Raw genomic sequence first — 14,188 nt, 5'->3', positions numbered from 1 at the left:
ATGATAGTACAGCCCTGTCATTGGTCCCAAACTTCCAGCAAATTCTGTAGTTCCCTAATTCTGCTATAAATGTGAAATTAAAATCGAATCAAGACTATTAAAAAAAAAAAAGCATTGCCTCTAGCATAGAATGAAGCATTTTCTTCTCTCTCTCTGTGTTTTTTTAAAGTGACACAGACTGGCTCTGTTTGACCCACACCTTGGCTAGCTATGCAGTTCTGCTAATCTCTTTGTATGGCTGTGAAATGAACTGAAATGGACTGCAGAGAGGTTGCTTCTTTCCCTGCAGCAGCATTTCCTAACCAGAAGGGATAAGGCAATGTTTATCCAATGGTATCAGCTAAATCTGTTCAAGGAGTCCCTCCAGGTTTCCTCCCCTACAGATTTTGCAAGCAGCTTCTGTAAGCACTGTATATATTTATGCATTAAAAAAAAAAAAAAAAAAAACTGAAGTGAAAAGTCAAATTCATCCTACCCCCTGCTGCTCTAGACTGAATTTTGTTGAGGACAGGGGTATAAATAGATGAGGATTAGGCAGTTAAACCAATCTCCATCTCTAATCCTCTTCACATTAGTGCATGTAAGGTATGTCTTGCCCTCCTAGTTATGTTATGTATGCCAGGAGGTGCTTAGTTGTGCTTTTTGCTTCTCTGCAGCTCCTGTAGTTTTGGGGAGCTGTGGCTGCTGGGTGGTGCTTCTGCAGATCCCAAGTGTATCAATAAAGAACAGCAGTGGTGGTGTAGTGAGCAAAGGAGTCTGGGCCTGGTTGCTAGGACAGATGACATCACAGTCAGAGTCAGACCACAAACCAAGCCCTGTAATTGGCTACAGTCTCTCACATGGGAACCAATTAAATTAAGAATTGGCTTTTCCATCTCTTGGGAGCAGGTTTTTTCTTTCCTTTTGTGAGTTTCTTTGAAGGTTTTGGAGGGGAGAAGGTGGTGAAGTGTTTCTCTCTCTCTCTCTCTCTGAGCTATCCAGCAGAGCTGAGAAGGTGACTTGGAGGCCTGTGGAGTATAACAGCCCTAAAGACCAGGATAAAAGCTATAGTAGGGACAGTAATTGTAGTCATTTTGCATTAGCTTATCCCCCCCCCCGTGTTGCCTGATTTATTAATAAGGCTGAAGTCTATTCTATTATTTCCCCCATTTTCTCAAATTTCTGTCCTTTTTTAAAATAATAAAGCTTTTTGAATTGTTAATATTGTTTCATAAGTGCTCAGCGGGGAAAGGTGGGCCCCAAGTCACATGTCTCCCAAGCCCTAGGCCAAAGGAGCTACAATTTTCTAATATCCCCCCGCCACACACACACACAAGTGATCACTTTACAGTTTCAAGTGTTTGGTGATACTGTGAGGGAGACTAGGTATCCCATTCAACCCAGTCTGGTGTACGCTCAGGGGAAGGGATCAGAAAAAATCTTCCCAGGATGTGAACCAGATGGTGGCAGCAGCATACTAGTCAGGGCATGCCCAGAAGTTTCTGTGGGGTCTGAAGACCTCCACACACAATACAGGTGTTTTTAGACCTGTGTGATCCCTCCAATTTTCCTGCTACCTACACAGCACTTTTGGAGATGAGGATGGGATCTGCTGAGAGCTGAAGACCAGCAGGGTGTGGCTCTGTTCTCAAGTGCTAGTGTTAAGCAGTCTGAAAAGGCCCCAGATTGACAACCTGAGTAGTTCCTGTGCGAAAACGGCTGTTTTTTGACACATTGAAGAGTTTGATATTAGTCAGCCTGCTTCTTGGGATTCATTTGCAGAGTGGCTTGCCTTTTATCTTGAAGCAAACAAGATAGTTAGCCCTGAACAAAAGCGATCTCTGCCTTTGGACTGTCTGTGAGGCCCAGGCATTTGCTATAGTAAAAGCACTCACTGCTCCTGCCTCACTAAGTATGAAACATTTGACAAACTTGTGGAATTACTGAAGGCTCATTTCTCACCACTACCACCACCAGTCATCATACAGAGATTTAAATTTCACAATTGTGTTCAACAGCATTGCTCGAGAAGGTATTGCTGCTTATATCACAGAGCTGTATAATCTCTCTCAACATTGCGGATTTGGGGACTTCTTAGAAGATATGCTGAGGGATCATCTTGAGTGTGGGATTTATGATGAAGCACTGCAATGAAGGGTCCTGTCTGAGCCAAATTTGACATTTGCAATTGCTCAAGAAAAGGCAGACAGTGAAACTGCATCACTACAAGTCACAGAAATCCAGGAGGCAGCAACTAATGTTCATGCTATTCATACCAAGCACCGTGAAAATTCTGGACAACAGGGTCAGCAGAACACAGAAAATGCACCTTCCACAATTTCTGCAGATAGGCCCGGTTATAGCAAACTCTGCTCAGGCTGTGAAGGGTGAATCTGCTCTGTGTGCAGATTCGAGGATGTGGAGTGCAGGTTTTGTAAGAAGAAGGGCTACCTTGAGCGAGCACGCCATTCAAAGTCCAGCACTAAGAAACCAAAGAATTTTAACAAGGAGTCACACCACTCAACTTTGCATGAACTTGACTCTAAAGAGTGTAGTGAAGAGCTGTATCATGTTCAAAAAGTCTGTGACAGAGCCTCAAGATGCTGCAGTATTTGCAACAGTATTCATTGGTGCAAGATGGAAGTTGACTCAGGGTCTGGAGTATCTATAATCTTTCTTCACATCTTTTCACAGGAGCCTCCAAGTTGTTGACTCCCTCATGTATTCTTCGTGATTACAACAAATACAAGGTTGATCTTGCTGAAAGCTGCAATGTGGATGTGCAGTATGGCTCCTACCAAGACAAGCTTCCACTTGTAAAAGGGGAATGCAAAAACCTCTTAGGGAGGGACTGTTTCTCACTACTAGGAATCAGTGTCCAAGGAATTCACACCATTACTACTAGACAGAAGAAGTGATTAACAGATTTCCCAAGGTGTTTTGTGAGTAACTGGGAGATTATAAAGGAAAGCCATTGTCATTCCACTTGGATTCATCTGTTGCACCAATTCACATGACAGCCAGAAATCTGCCTTTTGCCCTATGTGAAAAAATGGAGGAAGAGTTTGAACACATTATCAAACAAGGAGTTCTTGAACCAGTCACAGAGACCCAGTGGGCTACACTAATTGTGCCAGTACTGGAACCTAATGGGAAATTGACACTGTGTGGAGATTATAACTGCACTGTAAAGAAGGCACTTAAGCAGCATCCATATCCAGTGCCTGCAGTCAATCAAGTACTTGCTGTTCTTGGTGGTGGTTGTTTGCAAAGCTTGATCTGGCCCAAGCATACCAGCAACCGGCTGTTGATGCTACAGCAGATGTCCAAACAATCATCACCCACTGCGGGGCATTCCACATTAAGCATCTCCAATTTGGAATGTTTGTGGCCCCAGGAATGTTCTAACACAGGGGTGGGGAACCTTGGCACTCCAGCTGTTGTTGAACTACAACTCCCATCATCCCCAGCCACAATAATGGTGGCTGGGGATGATGGGAGTTGTAGTTCAACAACAGCTGGAGTGCCAAGGTTCCCCACCCCTGTTCTAACACTTCACAGAGTCTCTGCTTTCTGGAATTACAGGTGTTGTGCTATCTTTTGATGAGGTCCTGATTATGGGATCAACAGAGGAGGAACTTGCTACTCAACTTCAGGAAGTTCTGCTTCACTTTGACAAATGAGGAATCCATTTAAAAAAGAAGTGTGAAATCAGAACTTCCAGTGTCACATTCTTGGGCTATTGCATTGATGCTTCTGGTATTTACCCCACCAAGATAAGGTACATGCAATATATGCTGCACCTACTCCCCCCACCCCGCCAAACAGGAGCTTTCCTAGGACTACTCAATTTTTGTGTTGTTTTACTTCCACAAAAGCTACTATTGCTGAGCCACTTGATCATTTACTGGGAAAAGGAGTTCCTTAGTGCTGGTCTCAACAGCATGAAGATGCTTTCCGGAATGTCAAGAAAAGATTGACTTCTGATTCTGTGTTTGTACATTATGTTGAAAAGAAACAACTGTTTCTTTCCATATGTGCTTTACCTTATTGTGTTGGAGCTGTGCTTAGCCACAAGTTGCCAGATGGCACAGAGGCACCAGTTGCTTACTCTTCTAGGATTATGTCTTCCACCTAAAGGAATCATACACAAATTGACATAGAAGCGCTTGCTATTATCACAGGAGTCTAGACATTCCACAGCTAACTCTATGGCTGTGAAGCCTTTGAAATTCATACTGATCACAAGTCTCTTTTGGGAATCTTCTCTAATTACAAGCCTACAACCCTAGTGCTGTCACCTTGTATGTAATGCTGGACTCTTTTGCTTAATGCTTATGATTATACACTTGTCTACAAGCCAGGAAGAACAATAGCTAATGCTTACTGATGCTGATGCTCTGAGTTGGCTACCATTTCAATCTCTGGATTTTGCTGTGCTGCTGCTAATAGAGTTTTGATGCTGGAGGCCCTCTAGCCCTTCAGGCTGATCAAATTGCAAAACTAACCACTCGGGATCCCAAGCTCATGTTTTAAATTGGGTGTGGAAGGGTTGGCTAGTTGAGGAAGTGCCAGAAGAATTTAAGCCATTAAAAAGCCACCAACATGAGATGTCTGCCTATAAAGGATGTTTTTTGTGGGGAAATCATGTTTTTGTTCCAGAAGGGAGTCAACAAACCATTTTAACCACACTGCATGCAGCAAATTCCAGAATTGTTCACATGAAAGCTTTGGCTAGGAGTTATGTCTGGTGACCTGGAATTGACTCGGACATTGAAAAAACTGTATGAATGAGTGCAGCACATACCAAGCTACTCAACATCACCCACCAAGGACACCTATCTTTCCCTGGGGAAGTGACCCAAAGGCCTTAGTCGAGAATCTATATTGACTTTGCAAGACCATTTCAGGGAAAGAATTTCCTGATTGTGGTAGACTTCTACTCAAAGTGGCTTGAAGAGGTCTTAGCAGAGGCGTAACTAGGGAAAATAGCGCCTAGGGCAAGCACTGAAATTGCACCCCTGTCCAAACAGGAATGATGGGACTTGTAGTCAACAATATCTGGAAATCCTTGTTAAAAGGAACACTGTACCATCTAGACATGGTTGTTGATCAAAACCTGAAAACATGAGCCATCTCTGTAAAAGACTTAGAACAACAGTCAGGAGTTATGTGAGGATTCCAAGTGTCATTTTCTCTGTCTCATCTCATTCTTTTTAAAAAAACATGACTTTGTCCTAGAGGATCACCTGCCCAAATAGCCACTAGCAAAATAGGGGAAGAAGAAGGTGGTGGTGGTGGTGGGTCTATAAACCAGTGAATGATTCCTGCCAGCCTTTGTCTTATGATGACTGTTGGCTCATATGTGCATTCACCACACCAGTGCTTACTTTGACACCAAGAGGGAGGAGGATACATTAGTTTGCCACACTAGATAGATGCATTTGCAACAGGAGCAGACAGCCAAGTTCTGCCAGGGCCAAAACCAGCCCCTGCCAGACTAAGAAATCATTGTAATTTGCCCCTCCCTGTCACAAGCAGTGTGCTGTTCTTTTATTATTGACTCTAACTCACAAATATCCCAGTCATGGATGGAAAATTCAGGGTCAATTTACAAGAGACACATTTTCTACATGGAAGTTTCTTCTGTGCAGGTGTTGTGCAGAAACCCATGTGTAGTGACCGCCAGGGGCATAGCAAGGTTGGAATGGGCCAAGATGAGATTTTAAAATGGGCCCCCAGCCCCTCAAAGTCCAGGGCCTCCACACATCCCAGGCCCCCAAGGATTTAAGTCTGATATTTCAAAATAAGTATGCTGCCTGGAAATACATTTCACTGAATATACACATGCACACTTCACTGAATACACACTTCACAGTATATAGTGATATACATTGATTACTATATATTTGTGCTACTTTTAATGCCTAGAACACACTAGAAATGCTAATTATTAAAATAGCCCCCTCGCTGCAGATTAGCAAAGGAGACTTTCAACCATGCAGGGTGAGCCTATGTTTGTTTTCTCAGAATTCTGAACAAATTCAGTAAAGTTTGATTCCAGGAGGTTTTTCACACGAGGCTTTTAAAGTGCCTTAACACACATCTCCTCTGGAATGGAGGTGCTGCATTCACATGTTGGCCAGATTTACCCTGAAGTCCCTGCAAGTTATTGGAGAGCAGTTCACACACAAGAAAAATAAAATAAAATAAAAGCACAACACATGCTTCACAGTTCTCACTCAGACCTTCTGGGTTGCAAAACAACTTGAACATAAGTGCATTTATAAATGAATGAAAGAATGAATGAATACATAAATATTTGTTCCAGAAGTTTTTGTAATTTTCTGACATGAAACAAGCCACTTATAGGCCTTAGATAGTTTTTGTTTTGAAAGCCAGCACATTTTTCAGTCTGTTTTAAATTAAACATTCAGAGACTTCTCAGTCTCGCCCCACCCCCCATATCAAAGCCCTATGGCAAGCAGATCCCTATATATGGGGGTAACCACAAAAAGGAATTCACAGCCTACCTAGCAATAGCTGTTCTGGATGGTCTGGTCTGGGCAGAGGGTCTGCTGCCTGCTTCCTCCTTCCTTCCTTCCTTCCTTGCTTGGGGCCTACTCAAGTTCAGGCTTCAGGGAGGCCTACTCGGAGGCCTCTCTGGAAGCCCCGCCCACCCACCGATCAGCTGAGAGGCGGGGAGAGAAGAGCTCTGCAGTTTGCAGGCTGCTCCAATCCTAGGCCGGAGCTGGAGGCAAGTGGCTGGGGGCCCTGGGGCTGGGCAGGTGGGCAATGGGGTGGGGGTGGCAGGAACTGGGGTGGCACCCCCACCTCAGTGGCGCCTAGGGCACGTGCCCTGCCTGCCCCCCCCCAGCTCTGTCTATTGGTCTTAGTGCCCTCACAAATATCTACTGTGACAATTATAGCAAGGCCCCATTTATTTGCAACCCATGGATTGCCTGACATCTCAGACAATGGGTTCACATTCATATCAGCTGAGTTAAAGGACTTTGTGGGCAGAAACCTTATCTGGGCTGTCACAATTGCACCTCTTACTCCCCAAAGAAATGGCCAGGCTGAACGGATGGTGCAGACAATGAAGGATGCCTTGAAGTGAATTGTTAGAAGAGACTGGTCAATACATCTTGCCATGTTTCTGATTGCTCAACCTGTTACTCCTTGCTCAACAACAGGGGTTAGTCTTGCTGAGTAGGGATGTGCAAATTGTTTCGAGGTTGAATCAATTATACTTGAATCTGGTGAATTGGAGCAAGTCGACCTCAAAATAAATCTTTCCTGGCATCCTTGGCCAAAATAGAACTGAATCAAATCTCCCCAGATTCTATTCAAATCGATTTGAGATTTGAGTTTCCCTTAGTCATTGCCATTTCATCATGTTCCTCTGACCTTCTCTGACACTGTGGTTGGTTCCTTGCAGTGTTTAACAATTGGCTGACGATCCCTTTTGCTTCTTGGTTGGCTTGTTATCCTGCAAATCCTGTGTTGCCAGGGATAATTGTGCCAGCATTGGCTGTGGGGAGGGACAAGGGAATGCTGGAGGCATATTGAGGGACTTTCAAATGTACTTAAGGGGAGTCTCTGAGGCAGCCATTTCCTTCTTCCTCATGGAGAGAGAAGAGGGAAGTGCTGCTGCTGCTGCTGCTGCTGAAGGAGTGAGGTGGGTTCCTGTTCTGAATGATTTTGAATTTTTCTGCCATAGGGAATAATGAGGATTTGAAGCAGCCCCATTATTCTCTGTGGGTCGTGCCTAGGTACTCCAGAGCAGGTTTGGGGATATGGTGGTATAGGTGCCAACTACCACCCAAGCCAAAAGGCAATGGGGTACTCGGATTATTGGGGAATTTTTTATGTGCATTAGATTTTCTGGTGTTAACTAATTTTTTCTCATTATTTATTTAACATATTTATTTAACATAATTGTATACCGCCCAAAACGCAAGTCTCTGGGCGGTTTTGAATCACCCAGTTTGAATCAAAACTGGGCAGTTTTGAATAGTGAATCCCTGTGTAGAAGTAATGTAACATCTGAGAGTCTAAACACATTGAAGCTATTCTCACGATTGATCAAAACTGGGCTAACAGAGCCCAGCCCAATTTTGATAAATTGTGGGAACCACTGGGATCAAGGGCAAGCCTGGTGGTTCTCTGGCGGCTAGCCCACCTAACAACCTCTCCCCTTAAATGAAGTTAACGGAGTGAGCATTCCATTAACCTTGTTCTGTGGATAGTGTGTCAGCTACGGCTGCTTGCAGTTGCGGCTTGCACACTCGGGGTGGGGGGAAAGGGGAAGAGGAACCCCAGGAAGGCACTGCTCACTTGCATGGTGCCTTCTGGAGTTCGGGGGCCCAGGGTGCTGCCCAGAGGCACTCCCGGTTCCCCGACTCCTGGAGCTCCTGATGGATCCACGGCCAGGCGCGGGAGTGTCCGACTGGAGCAGCCGCTTGTCTGGGTGGCCAATCCGGCCGCCCAGCAATGAGCGACTGCACGTTTGTGTGGAGAGTGGGCTAAGCCCATTCTCCCCACCGAACCCCATCTGGCACTTCACACGGATCATGTGAAACACCTCATTCAATTCTCAGATGTTACATTGCTTCTTCATAGAGATTCATTATGAGAAAAATTTAGTTAATACCAAGATTCTAAAATACATATAATTTCCCTAAAAATCACCAGGATGCTTCACTGCCGTACGGGTTGGGTAGAAGGTAGCACCCATGGAGCCATATCCCCGAACCCACCTTTGATCACCTAGGCACTACCCACAGGAAATAACAGGTCTGCTTTCAATCCCCATTATTCCCTATGGCAGAAAATTACAACATTACTGCAGCATCATTATTAACAGTTAAGTTTCAGAAATAGAAGTTTCTTTCCTCTGTGCAGTACATCTCATGGAAAAGAAGGAAGGAATTGAGCTAAGCTAAAAGGTACTGAATATAATATACATTTTAAAGAAGAATCTTGTTCATGAACAGGAGAGGGAATACTCCAAAGCAAGGAACAATATTATCTGGAAGGGGAAAAGAAGGAATGTATTCCACTGCTCCCTAGCCCATTAAAATCAAATTTAGTGGATTCTAATTTGAATTGAATCTACCCTGCTTTGAGGGCAGCTGATTCAAATTCAAATTGAATCAGGCTGATTTGATTCAAACTCAAATCACAAAAATTATTTTGTGCACATCCCTACCACTGATTTACCTACGGGGTGATATCTATAAATTTGTCTTGACCATCTCTATCTGGATTAACTGACGTACAAGACAAACAGCAATATGCTCTGGATGCTGCTCTGTCAGCACCTAATCTCCATTCATTTGTGCCACATGAACAGGTTTTGCAAGGATCTGTACCAAGGTGGGTTCCTTACACTATCATTCAGGTCACTGGACCTTTGTCAGGTGGACTATTGTGGCAGATGGACCAGTGTGGTATCACCACATTGATCAATTGAGAAGGCGTTCTTCCCAGAGTGAATTGGCACCAATGGACTCATCAGAGGCATCTTCCTTGGAGCAATCTGGAACTGATGTGTCTGCCACATTCCCTGTGGAATTACCAGAGCCAGCAAGGGATGAGAGTGATAGTTATTCCTTGCCTGTGGGAGTTGCCAGTGTGCAGTACCTTCTACACTCACCAGTAGACTTTAGAGACCATCCTGTGAAAGGGTTCCCCCTCAGTGGATGAAGGACTATGTTAGCAAAAGGGGGGGAGGGTGTTATGCAGTGTTCTCTCTATTACTTTCAGTGGCATGTGAGTCTGAATGTAGATATCCCATGCACAGTCTGATGCAATTTTGCACCAGTTAGGGAACAGTTTAGGTTAGCATACAGTAGTAGACCATTGCTTTGGCACAGTAGTGGAGCCAGACCAGCGGCAGCCTGTGTCCAGCCATGGTGGCGGCCGCACTCGCCTGCCCCCTATGTCTGCAGTCAGATGTGGGGGTTAGCCACACCCCCACATCTGATGTCAGATGTGGGGGGCATGGTCTGACTCCCGAATGGAGCTGCACGTCCCTGTTCGGGCGTTAGATTCAGGCCAGCGCTGTGTTCGCAGTGTGGCCAGGAGCAGCTGTTCCCTGTCTTAAAGGCAGGGAAGATCCACTCCTGGCCATGCTGCGAACGCAACTATGGCCATTTCACTCCTGAATAGGGCTACGCGGCCCCGCTTGGGAGCTAAACCATCCCCCTCTCCCATGTCTGATGTCAGATGCGGAGGGAGTGTTGGGGCCCCAAGGCATGGCCCCTGAGGGGTGGTGGCCCATGTTCCTTGAACCTGTTCACCCAATAGTGGCTACGCCCCTGCTTTGGCAGTGGGATACATTCCTTCTTTCCCCCTTCCAGACAATATTGTTCCTTGCTTTGGAGCATTCCCTCCTCTGTTACTGAACAAGATTCTTTTGGCCTTCTTAAAAATGTACAAGAAATTCATTACATTTTGTCTTAGTTCAATTCCTTCCATCTTCTCTATGAGATGTACTACACAGAGGAAAGCAACTGCTATTCCTGAAGCTTAACTGTTCATAATCAGGCTGCAGTGATCTCTCTCTCACACACACAGACACACTGACTATTCTATTTAAAAAATAGTAGTGAGGCTGATCAAAACCTAGCCAGGAGGAAATCTGAGAACAGAGGGGTTCAAAAGGGGTTGCTTATAAATATGTTGCACATCAGTCAATTCAGACCAGTTTCTCAAATGTGAATCCAAACATTTATCAGATTTTAAAGCTAGAGTGAAAGATTGCTTGAGAGCTGTATAGCAAATCCTTCAGCAGCATTAGTGGAGGTTGAAAATGCAGTTCAAGAGACCTTGTATTGACAAGATTCTTAAATGTTGATTAAAGCAAATGAAAGGCACAGCTATAATTTTGAAAGATCTGTCTATAGAAAACACATATGAGAGAATATAACATAATTGTACATATTAAAAGAGTTTGGGAAATATTCAGCACATTTAAATAATTAGAGGTTTGGATAAATATAATTAGACTTAGAACTCCATTAAATGTGGAAAGTACTACATTAAATGTGGAAAGAGTAAATATAGTGCATTTGGAGAACAAGGAGATTAAGGTCATTGAAATTTGGATAATGTGGATTCTGCTACAGTGCTTTTCAGATTGACTCTTCACATTTAAGTATTCGCTGCTTAGTATAAATTTGTATCAAACTATTCATACAGCAGAAGTGGATTCAGAAGTCTGACACTTCAAGTAGTGTGAACAAGGAGCATGAATAAATTTACCCTATCTGTTTCTTTATGGGTTTGTAACATGGGAATTGTACATCTCCCTGTGGGTCAGTTATACAAGACGCATGAGTGTGAAGTGGCACAACAGCCCAGGCACAGGTTTGCCATCTCAGTGAGATGAAGGCCCTTGGGTATAAAGTAGAAAAATGGATAGATTCAAGCTTCTTCCTCCAGAATCTTGACAAGAACCATTGCTACTGGTGGGTGGATCTAGTTCTGAAATGGATTGAGCTTTTTGACAAGTGTTAGGTCAACTTTGTCAAGATACTGTAGAAAGGCCTCGATTGTAAGGTGAGTCAGTGGTGATTTTCCCTCTTCTGTCAAGGCATGTGAGGCAAGAGTCCTTCTCCATATTCTGGGAGCAAAGGTCTCTGATCCAGCCAGGAGAGGCTAAAAACAACAATACACCTTTGCTTCCCAGGACTGGAGACCTTAAGAGTGCCATATAGGGAGTTGGTGCCAGCACCCTGCTCTTCTCAAGGTCTTACTCTGTGATCCAGTGAAGGAAAGGTTGTTTCAACTATCGGAGATCTTCCCTATTGTGACACAGAGAGTGCTCAGCATCCTGGGCCTGAATGTCTACAATGCAATGAGTGGTCGGTAAAGCACTTCCCCTCATTGCTGAGTGTACTCTGAGAGCCATTCTGACTTTTGCAATGCACTCTGGAGTTTTCAGTGGTGTGACCTGTTTATTCTGCCCCTCATCCAAACTCCACAGAGTGTAACCAAGTGGTCTTGTGCTTAGTTCGGCTTCATCTTAGCAACTTGTTATTTACACAGATTTTCCTCAGGGGGATTCCAAGTAGAAAACACTTCATGCTGTTTGAACTTTCACTTTAAGAATAATAATAAGCAACTAATATGTTAAGATGTTACAAGCTGAGATGTTGGAAAGAGAACTGTTAGTAGATGCTTTTTACAAGTGGACAAAGAAACTTACACATTTTCAGATGTGGAAAGAAAACATAAAAGGGGGAGGAATAAGATCAAACCAAAAAAGAGAATTTCAACAAATAAAAAGAAGATTGCATTATATAGTGATTTACTTTGACAACTGGATAATTTAGTTGCATGTTTATTCTGAATAAATCAGATGCCACTGTCACTATACTTCACAGTGTTTCTCAAAGGTTGTGGTAATTTTCTGATTTCCTAGTTCATCTGTGAAATGCAGCTGACACTCCATCAAGAGCTCAATCCGGTAGGAAGCTCTCTTGCAATGGAAAATTTCCTGGGGTTCATGCCCCACGTTTGTAAATGTCATCACATACCATTTTATAAATGCTTCCAACAAAGATTATGGTACCATCACAAATCATGTTTAGTATTCAAATGGGTTGCTTTTATATTCTGTTTTTTTCTCTTACCAAAATACTGGCCAAAATTATGCATTGCTACAAAATTTGCTGCAAAACAATCTTGATGCTTTGCCCAGTCTTGTGAGATATCATATTGTTATGGTAATTGTTCATGGAGCATAATGGAAGTAATTACATGAGAATACAGGAGTGGTATAAAAAGAAAGAAATCTGCAGACATATCCTCAGAGTTCTACACAGCTGTTGGTCTGGCTGTGAGGTTGGCATAAGAGGGAGATTGTTTCTGATCCTCAGTCACTGATATACAGCCAGCTAGTCCACAAGATCATAGATTGTGTAGCACAGGCATCCTACCCAGTTTTGAGAGCTGTCCATGCTCTTGATTTCCAGTTGTGAGTTCGCAAAAACTTAGGTAGGAGGAGGGGAGAATTATAGACTGCATTCGCACTTAACACAAAACCAGAGGTCCCTTCACCTCCTGTTTCAGAAACTGTATGTCTGAATGTGGGCAACTGCCATTTCCTAAAGAAATGGACCTGCAGTTTTTCTCCCCAAACTGTCCTTTGTGCCTTCAGTTTGTAGTGAGTGTCACCACCTTTAACTCCAGATCTGCAGTGCAAGTGTTACGTTTGAGTGCTAGAGCAGCAGTTTTCCTCATATGCAACAGGTGTTGAGGGAGGAAGCACCTCCATTCTTCCAGCTGCTATTGGCTACTGGAGCTGTCCTTCATTTAAAAAGAAAGCCATGGCAGCCATTTCCCCTACCTCTGTTTGAGATAAAACTTCTCAAAAATGAGGGGACTGGTAAAAAGGAAGTTGAAAAGGAAAGTCAGGATGGTCAACTCATTCCAGAAAGTATGGAACTTATTTAAAACCACAGTACTAGAAGCACAGTTGGAATGTATACCAAGAAGGAGGACAGGTACCAACAAGTTCAGGAGGATGCCAGCGTGGCTAACAAGTAGAGTCAGCAAAGCTATAAAAGGGAATAAGACTTTCTTCCGGAAATGGAAGTCCTGCCCAAATGAAGAGAACAGGAAGGAACATAAACTCTGGCAAAAGAAATGCAAGGAGACAATAAGGGATGCAAAAAGAGAATATTTTCTATATGAGGAGCATATAGATAGAAGTGTCAAGGGGAATAACAAAAACTATTTTAAATATATCAGAAGTAGGAAACCTTCCAGGGAGGCAACTGACCCCTCAGAATAGATGATGACAGTGTGAAAAGGGTTTTTCAGGAGGATAAGGAGATTGCCAAGAAGCTGAATGAGTTATTTTCATCAGTCTTCATGGCAGAAGATACTGACCAGATACTCTCTCCAGAATTGAGCTTTTCAGGTTTAGCAGCTGAAGAACTGGGCAAATTTGAGGTGACAAGGGAAGATGTTCTAAACTGTCTTGAAAAACTAAAAATTAACAAATCGCCAGGCCAGATGGCATCCACCTAAGAGTTCTGAAGGAACTCAAATGTGAAATTGCTGATCTCCTAGCAAAAACAGAGAACTTGTCCCTACAATCCAGCTCTGTACTGGACTGGAAAGTAGCCAATGTAACTCTGATGTTCAAAAAGGGATCCAGGGGAATTTGGGAAATTACAGGCCGGTCAGCTTA

At 43.6% G+C, this 14,188-nt stretch overlaps 1 long non-coding RNA gene across 1 annotated transcript; it reads right to left on the bottom strand.

Annotated features, from left to right (window-relative positions):
- Nucleotides 1–1,429: 1,429 nt before the first annotated feature.
- Nucleotides 1,430–6,599, bottom strand: LOC128346174 (uncharacterized). The gene is made up of 3 exons (XR_008316821.1): nucleotides 6,513–6,599; nucleotides 4,026–4,113; nucleotides 1,430–3,019 (listed from the first exon to the last, which is right to left on the bottom strand). It is a non-coding gene; the product is annotated as an uncharacterized LOC128346174 (long non-coding RNA).
- Between the last annotated feature and the right edge of the window lie 7,589 nt (nucleotides 6,600–14,188).

The sequence above is a fragment of the Hemicordylus capensis genome, chromosome 2, assembly GCF_027244095.1.
Source record: "Hemicordylus capensis ecotype Gifberg chromosome 2, rHemCap1.1.pri, whole genome shotgun sequence".
In the NCBI taxonomy this organism is placed as follows: Eukaryota; Metazoa; Chordata; class Lepidosauria; order Squamata; family Cordylidae; genus Hemicordylus; species Hemicordylus capensis.
The sequence above is the reverse complement of the archived record's forward strand: the minus strand, read 5'-3'. Positions and strand labels throughout refer to the sequence as shown.